Source organism: Motacilla alba, chromosome 11 (assembly GCF_015832195.1).
Source record: "Motacilla alba alba isolate MOTALB_02 chromosome 11, Motacilla_alba_V1.0_pri, whole genome shotgun sequence".
In the NCBI taxonomy this organism is placed as follows: domain Eukaryota; kingdom Metazoa; phylum Chordata; class Aves; order Passeriformes; family Motacillidae; genus Motacilla; species Motacilla alba.
In genome coordinates this window covers 12356588-12372808 of record NC_052026.1, presented here as the reverse complement: position 1 = coordinate 12372808, position 16221 = coordinate 12356588, and the positions used below count along the sequence as shown (strand labels likewise).

At 47.5% G+C, this 16221-nt stretch overlaps 1 protein-coding gene across 1 annotated transcript in view; it reads right to left on the bottom strand.

Annotated features, from left to right (window-relative positions):
• The window catches only part of NECAB2 (N-terminal EF-hand calcium binding protein 2), a 73362-nt gene that overhangs the window by 47285 nt on the left and 9856 nt on the right, over positions 1-16221 (bottom strand). The window lies entirely within an intron of this gene.

Below are 16221 nucleotides of genomic sequence, written 5' to 3'. Positions count from 1 at the left end.
TGAGAGATTTTTTTTGGGGTAGCCTCTGCTTCAGTCCAAATGAGAGCCAACGTGGTCCCTCCCCATGGGATGCCCTTGCAGGTCTCCAGCATGGTCTGTCCTGGCTCCCCATGGCAGCCAAGCCAAACCTCACTCAATCCACCACAGCTGCTCTTATTTTTATGCTTCCACTTAATAAGCTTCTGCATTTCCCGTTTATTTTCACAGTGAAAATGTAAGCCCTATGCTCAGTGTCTCCAGCTATTTGTCCAGGGCAGGATGGGTGTCTCAGCCCTGTCAGAGATATTTAACATCTCCAAGGCAAACAATGCAGGTCTCTTCTACACTCTTTCATCCAGCAAAGCCTCCGAGCAGCACAGAACAGAGCAGACCTGCAAGGAAGGCGCATCTGCTCTGAAAAGATTGAAAAGAAAAAACAAAACCTAAATACGTTTTTCTGCTCCAGCAAATTCAACTAGCACCTCTTTAATCACAGATTTCTACTTTTAACAAAGCTGCAGCATGACTATCTTCTCTGTTTAGTTTTTGTAGTTTGTTCATCTCAAAAGTAGGTTATTAAACCCCCTGAACTCTTACCCAGCTTTTTGGTTAAAGGAGGAGAAAGATAAGGTCTTTTGCTGTCTTTTCTGCAATGACCCATGCAGTTGAGACTAAAGTACAAATGAAATAACACAAATTAAACAAAGGATGAAAACAATAGTAACAGGAATCGCTGCAGCTGCCCGGCAGAGCCCCCCCGAGCACGGCACGGCTTTCACAAGTAGGTCAGGGCTGGCACTGCGAGCTGAGCATCCCCGCAGCGCCTCTGCCCCTGCTCCGCCCAGACCGAGCTGCAGGAGCCCGCAAAGCCCCTGGTACCCGCACAAGAGGCAGGGGGAAACTGTGTGCCAACTCAGGATTCAAAAGGCAGAGGGAAACTTGTGTGCCGACTCAAGATTCCTGTCGTGAAGCACCCCTGGCCCCCGCCCATCTCAGCATCTCTCACCAGCTCCTGCTGTGTTCAGCATCCCAGGCACTGACCCGGGGACTCTGATTCAACCCAGCCTGCTCCAGTTTGGGTAAAGCCAAAATGAGGGGGAAAAAGAGTATCAGAAGGACAAAGTCACTGGAAAAATGCCTTCAAGTTTGTTTGGTTTTTTCTTTTTTTTTAATTTTTTTCCTCAGGGAAAAATGGGGTCACCTGGCTTTTCTTCTTAAAGAAAACTTTCAAAGGAACATTTGAAAATCCCAGGCCTAAAGTATTTCAAGTTTTGTTTCAGTTTAATCCTTATATCTTCCCCTGAACACTGACAACAGCCTCTCAATTTTTTACTTTTCCACAGCAAACCTGAACAGGTCACTGAGCTCCTAAATAGGAAAGGAAGATGAAAAAACCCTCTGCTGCAGTTTTTATTGAAAATTGAGAACCACAAATGCTCAAACCACTGGGGTGAGCTGTGCATGGGACTGCTTCCTAACACAGCGCTGGGGAAGGGTCTCCCTACTCACTCACCCAGCCCTGCTGCAGCTCATCAAAATGCTTCTTTGGGAGACCGTGTTTCAGAGAAGTCTTTGTGAATTTTTAATGCCGTGTGCTACTTAGTGTTTGCTGAATTCACAGTTTTTCCACACCATCTCAGCAGCATCTGCTGCAGCCATGAGACCGGGAGCAGCACACAGCCTTTCCCAGCCCAGCTGAGAACCCGGCAGCAGACAGCTCCCATGGAGAGGCCCACGGGCAGTGCAGGGAGATGCTTCCAGACCCTTCTGCAGAACCTTGTGATGCAGAACTTCCCCAGGGCACCATCCAGGTTTAAGCTGGGTTTGTGTGGTGCCCTGGGAACACGGAGCAGCACTGCCCACACTGGCATGCTGAAACCCAGCAGAACAGCACGGTCCCAGCCTCTGCAGGGGGAACTCTGCTCTCACCTCTTCTTCTCTCTTTAAGGTCTTATGAAGCCCAAAGGTGAAGTCTGGAGAGCAGAGGGGGGAAGTGCTGGATGCTGGTGTGAGAAACTAGCTGGGAAAGCAATGCTTTGTGCAGAAGGAGGAGAAAAAGGGGAATGTGGCCCATGAGAGCCAAGACACGCAAGCTGTCTGACACAAGGTGAAGCATGACCCTCCTGCTTTTGGCAGAACCAAATTTACACAGGAGAGCACAGGCACTCAGGGCCTCCAGCCCTTAGGGTGATGCTTAACAGTTTCCAAGATAAACCACACACAGATGAGCTCTCTTCTGCTGTCCCCAGGCTCTGGTAAGAAAATCACTGGAATCCTTTTATAGTTTAAAAAAGAAAAACAACACCAAAAAAACCTCCCAGCAGAACCCAACAGCATCTAGATTCACAGAAGTGCCACAGCAGGAAATGCTATACAAGATACTCATAGGAAATACAAATTGCTAACACTTTTTTTTTAATCTCCCAAAGTTGAGGAGCCCTAAGTTGGGAACACAGCCCTGCTCCATTCTGCTCAGGAGTACAGAGTACTACAGCAGGAGTAAAGACAACCCAGAAACCAAGAAAGAAAACTCAGGAGCCACTCTGCACATGGACAACTCGCTGTGGGTTGCCTGGTTTGGCAATAGAAACACTTGAGGGAACTCTGTACTTCTTTGATACACTGAGCATTATGAGCTTAAGGTAATGGAATAGAAAATGGTAGGTTTAGCCCTTGATGATATCTCCTGTGATGTTTGATCAAACCCTCCTCGTGTGGAGGAGGTGATTTATTAGCAGAGATTGGGCCCATTTGAAGAAAGAAGCATCCTGGTGCAGGAGAAGGCTCATCTGAGAGCTTCATCAAAGCAGCAGTTTACAGAGAGGTTTTCTGTCTCCCAGCACTAGCAGCTCTCATGTCAGTGCCAAACCTGCCATGAAAAAGCTTTCCAAAAAGCAGATGAGCATCATCACAGCCTTGGAGGAGCACAGCTCTCTGCAGGCTCTCCTTTGCCTGCAGGAAACGCACTAAAATTTCCTGCCTTCCCAAACTATCAGCACAGGCTGGATTTCTAGACTGGTTCAATGCACAAAGCCATGGGTGAAACACAAAAAAGGAGGACATAATAAGCTAGGAGATAGGAAACCAAACAGTCCTTGCAAACCCAGTGGGGTTGGTGAGGGCCAGGGTCCTGGCCAGGCCGTGCCGTGGTGCCGGGTCAGAGGCCATATCTGCCTGAGGGCTTGGTGACATTGGGTGTGGGAGATGACACAGCATTTACTGTTTCCTTCTATGTCCACCCTAATTCAAGAGAAGCTCATTCCAATCCTTGCCTGTCTCTCCCATGGAGCACACTGCTGTGTTTTTGCAGAGAGAAGGAAGCTCACGATGGGCTCAGTGGTTTCCTCCCTGCCCAAATCCCATGGGATTTTGGGCTGTGCTACAGAACGTGGCTCCTGATGCAAGCTCAGCCCCTGTGAATGTGCACCCAGTGCTGCTGCAATAGCTGTGCAGTGAGAAAGGTTTAATCCTCATTCTTGTTTTATAAAAGGATCAAAATGCTCAGCATGCTGACAATTCAAAGGTTTAGCAGTCCAGCACAGAAATACATACTGCAGGCTTAAAACGTGAATCCTAAAATTCTAGAAGACAGACAGTAAAAAGAAAAAACCCTACTCATGCTGTACTGCAATGGCCCAGTCCTGCCCTGCACTGCTTTATGAATATAAGAAGCTGCTTTCTTTCACAGTGCCTTGGCTCTCCAGTCACTTGCTGCAGGAATACACTTGCTCAGGTGGGTAAGGGGCTCTCAGAAAAGCACAGGGGAAGGGAGCAAGTGGCCCCGGTGATCCAGAGTTTAGGGCTCTTGATACTGAAAGAAACTGAAAAAACTGAAAAATCTGTTTGTCCTGCTAAATCTTTCCTTCAGCTGCAGCCAGCCCCCAGCCGGGTTTTGCTGTGAGCAGCCTGAGCCTTCAGCCAGGGATGCTGTGTCTGCAGAGGGCTCACCCTGCAGACACAGGAGGGAGCAGGGACACGCTAAGCGCCGCATGTGACACCCCCCGGCCCCAGCTGTCAGCAGGGCAGCTATCTCTGCTCCTAGCTGGTGCCCTGGTCTGCCAATAGACACTCCTTCTTCCACCCCCTCTACCTGAATCTACCCTCAACCTCCCTTCCGTCTTTCTTTGCCCACTTGCCCCATTATTAGCCCCCTAGAGGGAGGGGAAATGGGAAATGGGAGAAGTACCAGGTGTCCCTCCTTGTTTGGGTGTTGCAAATATGGCTTTTTAGGCAACATCTGCAGAGATTGTCTGCCTGGCAATCAGGCAGCCCCAGCCCCCATGAGAAGGACAGGCACGGCAGCGAGCACAGTCGGACTGCATTTGCTGAACAGCAGTCACCCTCTCCCTGGCTGCTGACCTTTCAAATGTCAGGCACCTCATTTAGAAAGCAACAACTGGGTTTGAGAAGTTTTTAAGGCTCTGTGTCCTGCTCCAGCCAATTTTGCAGACAGTGCTCTGCGAGAACGTCTCCCACTGCTTGGTTTTCCTTTCCCTTCATCTCCCCAGGATTTCAGCATTTAGCACCTCGCTCTCACATGCTGCTCTTGCTATAGGAGGATTTAATATTCCTGGCTATGGACAGCTCCACTTTTATAACTTATTTTCAATTCATTCTACCTCCAGTTAAATGCTAGAAAACCATTTTCCCCTCTGATTTCCAGCTTAGGAAAACCTTTTGCAAGATCTAAACTCTGCTGTTTTCCTACAACTAGATTACAGGATGCAGGAGAGAGGAAACAAGTTTAGTTCCTTTCTTTGAAAAATATAAATATTTTATCTTGCTTTACAGTCTTATGCAAGTACTTCCATTTATAGCATACACTTTTTTCCCCCACTGTTTGACACATACCAAGTGTATTAATTGATACCACCATCACTCCAGCTACAAAAGGATAAAAGACAATTCTGCACATGGCTGTGTTTGCTTCAAAAAGCCCAGGGACAGTCATGCATTCCCCATTCCCTCCCTCTGGTCTCCAGTTTGAAGCCCAGACAGGCAAGCTGTGTCTTCCTACCACTCAGCTTTCCAGGCAGAAGTATTTCAAATTAATTCGTGGTCCCTTCCTGCCCCTCTGTCCTTCCTTTCCTCTTATCCCACCCCATGGGGATGTCACAGGGCTTAATGAGTGCTGCACATTTGCTCTCTGCAGATGGTGCTGGTGCCAAGGAGGGTGACAGCGTGATGCCATGGCAGCTCTGCAGCTGCTCCTGCCTGCCAGGGTACAGATTGCCCCATTATTATTATTATTAGTAGTAGTAGTAGTAGTAGTAGTAATAATAATAATATTGTTATTATTCTACACTGCAGAGCTCATTAATGTGAATACACTGGTAAAGATTTTGATAAACCTTGAACATTTTGCCAGTACTAATTCAATCTCTTTTGGAAGGTGGGGAGGGATGTATAAAGGAAAAAAGAAAGAGACTGATGGTACTACAAAGATGAGGAAGGGAAAGCAGCCTTGCTTAACAAAGTGCAGCATGTTTGAAAGCCAGCAAACCAGCCAGCTGGAAAAGTAACATCTCCACGATGAACAGAAGATCCTTTAGAAGGGAAAATAAGCCTCAGTGCACTAATTTTTATTTGCAGACCAGGCCCAAGCCTGTGCTTTGGTGCTGGCACAGCAGAACAACACACAGCCAAATCACCATGTGCCTCTAGCAGAGCTTCTGTGGCCTCCTGGAGTCTACACTGAGGCTTCAGGAAAGGAGCTCCCACTGGATGTGCAGAGCACCAGAAGCACCCAAGAGCCACAGTCAGCAAAGCCTTGGAGTCTTGCTGCTCTTGCAGCCTGAGGTTGGAAAGCCACGAGTAACCAGGGGCTGAAGGCACTCCCATGGCACTGCCAGGCTGGGGGCCTCAACACCAGCACCCAGTTAGGGCACAGACCTGGCAGCAGGGTCTGATCTTGGCTCCAAACCCCAGGTCCAGGCTGAGTCAATTCTTGAAGCCAAGGCCAGCTGCACCAGCCCTCTAAAGTTCTGCTGAGGGGCAGCAGGAGCATGGCCAGAGCATCTCCCTCTGCAGCTGGCACTCAGCTCTGCTGTGGCACCTGGACCACACAGACAGGTTTCACCTCTGCACTGGCTGCAGCAGGGTCACAGAAAAGAAAGTTCCATTTAAAGAATAATTAAAAATTATTTCCACCTCTACAACTTTCTGGAAGCCGTGCAGACTTTTCCCAGAGCAGCACACCACCTTCCCATGGTGCAGCCAGCCAGAGACACTCAGGCTCCTGCTTCTCAGCCCAAGAACATCCATTTTACTCTTTGCTAACACATCCTCCCATGAAAAAAGATGGGCTGTTCCTGCCCCTCAGATTATCCTTGCTGGGAGTTACAGATGGGGATGTATCATTGTTTCAGCTTCAGATATGCCTTTCCCCATTGCAAGTCAGTAAGATACACCTTTGGCTCACGTGTATGTTATCTGGTACTTTAAATGAGCGAGAAAGATACGAGGAAGAAAAAGATACCCATGGTTTATAGCTGTTCCTGGCCAATTGCCTGAACACAGGCTGCCAGAACATATTTTCTCACAATTGTCAGGCAAAAATTGCTGGCACATTATGAGGATAACTTGCAGCAGTGTATTTGTTCTGGATTCAATTTTTGCCTTATTTAATTTTAATAGCTATAATAAAAAATCTTCAATAAATACAGCTGATCTGCAGAAGATACCTAATTAAAAAGGATGCCAGAGCCCAGTGCTCTGTCCCTTGTTCCCACAGCAACAAGAGCAGAGGAGAGCATGCAAGCAAAGAGGCAAAAGGAGTGCTTTTCCTCCACTAAAGATCTGCTCCACTTCCCCTGAGGGAACTTCCCAGGGATTAAAGGCAAACATAGGATAGCCCTGCTTCCGAGGAAGAGAAGTAGCAATAGAAGCTCTTAGTGAGATTTAGGTGGTGTAGCAAGAGAAATAACCTGAGCTGAGGGTCACAGAAGCCTGTGGTGGTGACAAATGCATTCCAAGGAGTCCCCACACTCATCACCTCCACCTGGGTGTGCATTGGCATTCTGCCCCCTGCCACTCCTCAGCACACACCGGGAGCACACAGACTGCTCCAGGTGAGAACAGGGTAAAACATCCAGGCTGGAGCACCTCTGCACCAGAGGCAGCATGGCGCACCAGCCCTCCTAAGGGAGAATCACTGAACACTAATTGAACCCTTGCATGGTCATCTGACAGCCCCTCCGTGCCTCTGAATGCAGTTTGGGAAATGTGGCACTGACACTCCCACCAAGGCAGCAGGACAAACCCAGGCCTTTTACAATCTCAGTTATGGCACATATTTAATCTGCCAGGATACTATATCCAATCAAGCTGCAAAAGTCCTTTCCAAGCACTTTAAAATTGTGTATCAGTAAAAAAAAACAAAACAAAAAAACCCCAAAAAACCACTCAAAAAACCCCCACCAAACCAAAACCCAACAAAACAACAACATTAGCAGAAGAAATATCAATTTGCTGTATCTGAAAAGTTTCCCTTTGAAAAGCAGGATGAGATATCAATAAGATAGATCAAAAAAATATTAAATCCTCAATGTTCATCACTTCCCTGACTTGCCACTAAAGCCAGAGCCTTTTCCCTTATGCAGCCATTTCCATGCAGAACAGACCTTCCTGCAGATTGCCTCCTCTCTGAAAGAGGAGCCAACACCCCCAGCTACATCTCATCTCCACAAGCTCCTGGCTTCCCTGTAGCAGGAGAAATGCCCCATTCCCTCCCAAACCTGCCCTTATCTCCCCTCTGAGGTTTGGTACCACTAACCTGAGCCAGGCCTGACGGACATTCCCAGCACCTGGCCCAGACAAGGAGCTGGAATCAGTTCAGGCCTTGTGTCATGAACTCAGAAGAGATGTCAGGGCAGATTCCCACGGACAAGGAAAATACATGAATATAATGTTTCAACTGAAATTGCTATCAGGGTACCTACAGCCATGTCACTCCAGGTACCCAATCCTCATGCTCCAGAGAAACCAGGGCAAGCACCACCACTTCCAAGACACTATCAATAAAGGTCCCATTTTTGGGGTTGGGTTTACAAGTAGGTAATAACTCCATAAGTGCTTTATAATGCCCTTTGCTGTCTGTCCTTGTGCCATATACACTCATTTGCTCTGCAGCCCCCAATTAAATCTCTCAGCTTTGGCTCTGGAAAGAAACATCTTGAAAAATCCTCTCAGCTAATTGAGCAGCTTTTCAAAGTCTGCTCGGTAAACCACCATCCTTTATTCCCACTCTCCACAACATGGTCATTAAATCTCTTACAATAATATATCCCATTTACTCCTGTCCAGCTGAAGGCTCTAATGAGACTTGCAGAAGAAAACCCACATCTCCCAATCCACCAAGAGAAGAAGAAAATAAACTCCATCTCCTTTGGGTTGCATTGCATGTCAAACCCTACTCGATGCACTTCAAAGCCAAAGGAAACGCTGCCCTGGGGATCAAAGGCTCAGCCCCAAATTGACAGGGCTCTGCTCCATACCCCTTCCCTGCACCAGTCAGCCCCAAATTGCCAGGCTGAAGCGCAGCCCCTGCTCCACACCCCTTCCCTGCACCAGTCAGCCCCAAATTGCCAGGCTGAAGCACAGCCCCTGCTCCACACCCCTTCCCTGCACCAGTCAGCCCCAAATTGCCAGGCTGAAGCACAGCCCCTGCTCCACACGCCCTCCCTGCCCCTCTCGGGCCACAGCTGCTGTTTGTCTCCAGCCCTCTGTGCTAAAGGGATTGAAAGGAGGAGCAGAGAAAGAGCATTGCCTGCGAAGTGCCCAGGCTCTGTCGCACACACAGACCCCCCCAGGCTGAGCACAGCTGCCCTCCCCAGTGCCAGCCCATGGGGTAGAGCCCAGCCACGGGCATCTCCTGCCCTGCCCGGTCAGCACGCACCGAGCACAGGGAGCAGCAGCTCCTGAGGGCAAGAGGTTTGATGGACCACGGAGAGGCTCGTGGGCAGGCAGCAGGTTTGAACCTCTGACAGGGACAAACACAGGCAGCAGGAAGGCTCAGCTGATGGATCAGGCTGGAAATCCACGTGTGGGGCAGACTGGTGGGGGTTTCCAATGCACAGGCTCTGATCCAGTCTGCTCCTCCACACCTGAGCAGTGTGGTCCAGCAGAGAGCACAGGTCAGAAGTGGCCCAAGGGCTGATGCTCCTGCCCAGACAGTGCTCACAGGAGGACGATCCTCAGGTCAGCAGCATCATCTGCGTTTTTAACAGGCTGAGGTGTAGCCTAATGTGAAAGTGTAAAAGCCTGCGTGTTTGGTGTCTGACTGACTCTGAGGTTCAAATCCATTTATTGCTGATGCAAAAAAGTCAGGAAGCCCTGAAGGTTACAGCAGTTAATGGCTTTTACCACGGGTTTCGTTCAGCAGCTGAATTTTTGAGAAAGAGTGGAAAGAAAGGCTCAGCAGCCACAAGAAGAGATGGTGCTGGGCACAAAAGGCAGCCAGGAGCTGCCAGTACAGCCCTGGAGGGCAGCAACCTGTGGTTGAATATATTTTACAGGCACAAGGCAGCAGGCACCACAGGCAGCAAGCACACCTGAAGGAGGCCAAATACTAGGTAAAGCTATTTTTCTAAGCTTTTCTTTAAGTCAGGTTTATATTCTAGCTGCAGGTTTTACAGCAAAAGGGCAAGGACACAGGAGATGGCCACCTGCACTGCAAAGTACCTTGAATAGTGAGGAAAGGGCACTCTGCACAGTATCAGTCAGGAACCTGGGCTATCAGAGACCAGCTGAAGTGTCAGCAAGCCAGCTGCACTCCGTTTAAACAGAGGAACATTCCCAGCTCGTTATAACCCCGCCAATCCCATTCCCTGCTCCTGGTGGTCACACTGAGACCAACTGCAATGAAGGATCTCACAGTACTTTCTATTTTGGCTGCCTGTTCTCCCAGCAGGAAAAGTTCTCAGGAACAGGACAACAGAAATAACAATTTTGGACAGTAATGGGCCATAAATCGATGCTGTGCAGAAAAGGTGGAATAGGGGCATTTCTGTTGTGGAAATTAAAGGTTTTGTGTTGTCACATCATTGACTTGAGTTCTTGGGGGTTTCTGGGCTGAATCCAAACCTTGCCCAGCTCAAACCCTCTCTGGCTTAAGCCTGGCCCTAAGCAAACCATGTGTGGGCCCTGATTAAAGCCAGGCTGCTGCACAACTCAGCCTGTAGCACATGAGGGTGCAATTGTTGGCAAAGTCATAACCCAGTGCACCCAATTCAAGGTCTGTTCTGCAGAATTATGGTAATCTAGGGGAAAAAAAAAATCCATCCCTTTATTCTAACATGAATTTGCTAACAAGCAACAGGAAGTGACTTTAGAAGAAAACCAGATCCTAAAAATCTCCCAGCTCTTCATTTCTGCTGCACACAGCATGCAGCAGATACCCTCAAATCTTTGAAGAATGAAAAAGGCAGCCCTGAAAGGGCAAGGGCAGCAGGGAAGTCAATGAGGAAAATCAAATCACAGAATCTTTTCCTAGGTTCCTAGTGATAAAGGGTGGATAGAAGTACTGGACACATCTAGTGACAGCCTGTAGAGCATGGCCAGCAGCCACCTTTCACAATTACTACATTATCTCAAAATTCATCATCTGGTGGATAGGTTTGTTTATTATTTTGGGAACAGCATGTCCCAATTCAAGCAGATGTCCTCCCTTCCAAATCAAGTGCTGTGAACTTTGCAAGGACATGGAAGTGTAACTGAGAGACCTTGGGGATGATACAGGAGTCCAAATAACTGAAAACAAATTCAAACCTTCTCCTTGTAAATAAAGGCCACTGCACAGTCTTACAAGGTGCTTTTTGATTGTCACATGAAATCTAGACTATCTAAATGCAAATCTGTTCTTATTTACTTAAAAGACAAAGATAAATACATTCAGACTGGTCATCTGGTCATGGAAGACCTATCAGATTTATCCATAGTTACAAAGCCTGATTCATCACTGAATTTTTCTACTTATGTGTGGGTGGCTGCTAATACTGGTTTTGTTATGCAAGAATTATAAATATTCTCACTGAGAACTAATGACTTAATTTAGATGCACCAGCAGGGTACGAATAGCTCAAGGTTTTCCCCGCACATGAGAGCAGTAGCCATGCAGAAGGTAATTACCTGGGTCTAGCAATAAGTGGTTTTGAAGAGTGATAACCCATTAAGACAGGAACTGCAAAACACCCAAGAGCTCGCAGCTAAAGCACAATTCACCACAGGGCTTGTGACTGGGGAAGGAGGGGTTGTGTGTGCAACAAGAAGCTTATTAGGTGTTCAGGGTCTTTTTATTCTGATATAATTTATAGATATATGGAGTTATCAGTGCCCTAACTTGGCATCTTTTTAAGATCCAATAAAAGCACCCAAAGTTACAATGCCTTAATTTTTCTTCCTTGAATGCCTTGAAAGCCGTGTTATTGAAGTCCAAGTTGCTTACAACTATGCAAGTCCTGTGCAAGTGTATTTTCTAAAAGGGCCTCAAATTCATGGGGAAATGGGGGAAGATAAGTATTTCAAGTCTCAAAAACAACTTGTGGACAGTTACCAAGCTAAAATGGGGTCTTTGGATAATCTGCTCACCAGTGATAATTTTCTCCATCCATCTCTCTGTGAATTTCTCTGTGATCCTACACTACCAGAACTGAAGAGGCATTTTCACCCCATTTGCCTCAATTTCTGTACCAATAACTCAAGATCAGCAAGAGGCACTCTCAGAGTGAAAGGAAGAAAAGGAACCTGTGTCTGGTTGGATTTGTGAGTTTGAGCTCTAGGCACATCCACAGACAAACACACATTTCTTCCTGCTTTAGGCTCGCTAGAGGAGATCAAAATAATTTCTCCAAGTGGGGTCTAAAAAAGGTGGGTGAGACTATGAGAGCTACTACCACTAAACACCCTGCAAATTCCCCATATCTGCAAAGTCCTCAGAGGAACTGTCCCTGGCTACAAACACGACACTGAGGACAGGCACACAGCATTTGTGGGGCTGGAAATTGCTGGTAGCTTCACCCATGTGTTCCTCTGGAGACCCCCTACACCAGGACTTGTTCAGCCTTCTCCCTTTGCTGAAGGCCCAGGACTCTCCCTGCTCTCCCACCACCATCCCTCCATCAAGAAATACCATCCATGGGAGAAACCTCACGTTCTTCCTTTGTGTTCTGCTGTTTAACAAGGCTGATTTCTACTCAGGTGACACTTAGGACACGCCTTCTTGAACCTTATGAAGAACTTGAGTTCTTGAACATCTCAAGCTGGGGCTGAGAGATGTGCCTCAGGATTTTCATTTGCTTGGTTTTATTTTTCTGCTTTTTTCAGCTTTTGGAGCCTGTGAGGTCCCCATTCCAGGGGCCAGCAGTGGCATCACGGCCACAAAGCCACCAGGCAGAGCAGCAGTGCCAGTTTATCTGTAGGCAGCAGAGCTCCCTCTCCTCACAAAGGCACAGCCCCACTCACAGCTGACCAGGCTCCTTGGCCAGTTTGTTTTGAGGCTGATGTGCAAATCCATTTGTGTTCCCTTCTTGTCAGGAGCTCTCCATGCCCCCATGGTTTGTAGTGCAATTTGCTACGAGACTTGTAACACTGGGATGTGCAGACCTTTCCTTACACAGAATAGCAGCATAAATCTCATTTAATGAGCTCTTAAGTGACTAACAGAAATGTGTGAGCAGCTATTTAAAGGACAAGCCCTACTGGGATAGGAATGGGCACAATGCCATTGCCCTCATGGCTCTTAACCAAGAAGCCCTTTCCAAACACCAATTCCTGCTTCATTCATGCTTCCTTTTTTTTTTTTTCCCACCCCTTTATTAGCTCTGCTACGTCCTCTGCAGGCCTTCAGCTGATCATTCAGATCAACAGAGAACTGAAACCTCCTCTCAGCATTTGTACTCTGGATTTCTTCACACTTCATTGGATTTCATTTCTGATAACAGAAGCTATTCAGGACAGCATGCACTGAATGGCTTCATTCCCATCATTCTCTAGATAGAATGCAAAGGGAGAACCAGCACCGTTTGGGCTCGGTCTTGGTACAGAAATGACAAGGACAGCAGCAACAGGAAGATGCAGGTAGTGAACCACAGTACTAACTTGTCACTGGTATCTATCAGGTGAAATACTGCACCACTGCCAGCTCCTCCTGCCATTTTCTGCAGGTGTTTCATAACCAAGATTTTGGCATATTTCCTTTTGCAGCTCTCCTCTTCCAGGGCAGAGGTCCAGGAGAAACCACCTAAAGCCCACTGTCTGGGAAGTCAGACCCGTGGGTGGGTCAGGCTGATGGCCATTGCCATGAGCAGGATCTGGTAATTACAGCAAAACCCAGCAAACTGAAGCACAGATTGAAGCTGGCTGCACTCTCATTTAGTTACACTCAAGGCATGGGGGCTGGGTAGTTGCAGTTGAGTCTGAGATTTCCAGATAAAACATCAGGTTTTGGGAAGATGCTTATCTATAATGAATCGTTAGCAGTTAGACTGTTCTGCCAAAATAAAACTCTTTTAATCTTTCACAGAGGATCCTGGGCTATTTAATTGATTAGCAGCTTTCTAATGAGAGGATTAAGTACACAGTAGATAACTGAGATGATTGACAGCTCTACTGCACCAGCCTAAAGCAAGATGCTTCCCTTTTCCCAGCACATTCCAATTAAATGATTAAGTATTGTTTACTGGGACTGGGAGGATTACAAGACAGTAGGTGGATTTATTAGCAGAGAAAGGAAAAACACTCCTACACAAAGAAAAAGATTATTTTGAATGACTAACAGCCATGCCCCTGCAAAGCATGACTAGATCGAACAGAGTTATTCACTCTCAGGTTTCACTCTGGCCATTCTCCCTTTTTCAGACCTTTTGTCAGTTTATCCAGTTATCTCCAACATGCTCAGCATTTCCAGGTGTCTTATGCAGACCTTTTTCTGAGTTTATCATGTAGATAGTTACAAAGCTACTTGATATTGTCACTGGGGAAAAGGTTGGGAACTTAGCTCACGTTATAGACAGAATCTCAGTTCTCTGGAGCAGGAGACCAGGATGTCTTTTAACAAGCAGGGGCTGCTTCATTAGCAGCCTTTTAGTACGTGTAGGCACTGAATCAAATCACCTAAATACAAGTACCTGAACATGGCAGGGGAAATAACACGGTTTAGCATCTTGCAGCAAGAACATCCAATTTTACATGAATTAACAATTTATGTGAGAAGGTTTGGAAGAAAGGGGGAGGAGGAAGATGCTCTTACATTCAAGCTATCAGGCTCCATAGTTACCGTGCCTGAACCAGCCACTCTGCTTTAACACAATGCTTTTAACATTTTTTACCAGGCTGGGGGAAAAAAACCAAGATGCTGAAAAGATTTCCAAATTTATGACCTCTTGACTGCATATTAAATGAGACCACTCCTTAATCTTACAATCCCTTCCTTTGCCTTTTAGGTGAGCCTCTAACCCTCTGATCTCTGCATGGAAGAAGTTGAATAAGATGTTGTAGTTAAACTAGATGTCAAGAGCAGAAGTTTTGTTCAGATTTTTCCCTGCCCTATTTCCCTAGGGTTCCTACACAGGCTTTGGCACAGCTGAGGAAAGCAAGGGCTGCCAGCTCTGGGTAAAGCTGCCAGCACTCCCTGCCCTGGGAGCTCTCCCCAGCGTGCCCCCATCACACAGCACTGGGTAAAGATCCATCCCAGCTGCTTCATTAGAGGAGCAAAGTCCCTGCCAGACAGGAACCTCTGCAGGTGTGGAGACCACAGAAGAATGTTAATGGAGTAAAATATTTTGGTAATCTGTGGATTTGTGTTTTTAACAGTCTGTCCAGGGCTCAGGGCCCCATCCTGGGATTCTGACAAAAATGAAAAGGGTGAGATCTTCGTTTTTCCTCAGAGGGCTGTGAACAGCACCTGCTGTGAGACATAAAAGCAGCAGGCTGATGCTTCCACTGTTCCTTGGAGCTGTAACAGGCAGAGCCATGAATAGGATGAACTTCAACAAATCAATAAATTAAATCCAGAATGTCACAGAGAAATTGTGAAAAAGAGATCCCCAGGGATGTGAAATACAAAGATATTACCTCTGGCTCTGGAAACCTCTGAGCCCTAGTTTTCAGAGAGGCTGTACCAATGGAAATATTCTTGCACATCTCCTGCAGCAGCTGCTGTGAGCTGCAGGAGGCTGGAGAGGGGCTGTGGGGAGCTGTGATCCCGAAAGGCTGCAGAGGAACACACTGAGCTAATTTTAATGAGTGGCAAACTGTTATCCAGAGTTCATCCAATATGAATGGCTGGTGAAACTGGTGATCCTGGCTAGCAAGTGCTGTGTCAAGGAAAAAGCAGCATCTAAATAAACGTGAGGAGAACCCCTGGAGGATGCACAGTCCTTCAGAGGACAGCCCCAGGGTCACTGTCCCTGCTCCACAGGACTGAGAGCAGGGATGCCCAGACTGACACGTGCCCCAGAGTGCCACCTTGCAGGAGCCAGCCTGGGGGGAGAGGTGCCACTCCACTCCAGCTGCTTTGTGCCAGCCTGTGCCCCAGGTTCCATCAAAAGGGAAGGGCAGCATTGTCCCATGGAGAGCACACACTGTGCTGCCCAAACACTGGAGCTGCAGGTCCTGTGCACTGCGAGCAACAAGAGCAGGAGCAGAGATGGAGAAAGCTCCTTCACAAAAGAGCACCTGGCCTTCCTTGAGAGATCCAGCTATCCTCCCTGCAGTGCCCATTGAGAGATCCAGCTGTTCTCCCTGCAGTGCCCATTGAGAGATCCAGCTATCCTCCCTGCAGTGCCCATTGAGAGATCCAGCTGTTCTCCCTGCAGTGCCCATTGAGGGTCAGGAGAGGCAGGACAAATTACCTTCTCTGCCTGTGCTCAGTGGTGTTGGTCTCCTCACCCCCTGCAAGGGCAGCCCCTGCTCTCACCCTTGTCAGTTCAAATATCTGCCCAGCACCATCTCTGAAGGCAGTCAGTCAGTCTGATGCCAAGAGTATAAACTTATTTTTTCCTCTCCACTCTCCTTGTATCACACAATTGCTCAGCTTTTCTAAGCAGCAAACTTCAGTATCTCATTACTCTGTCAGTTGCCATAACCAAGTGCCCACAGTTACATCAGTTACATGGCATTTACTTCTTATTTTGAGCCAGCTGGCAGCACCCTCCTTACCCAGGGGCAGTGAGGATACCCATCTATGAGCACCAGCAGAAATCTCCCTTTTAAAGCTGGAAGAGAGCAACCAAACTCTCCCTGTGC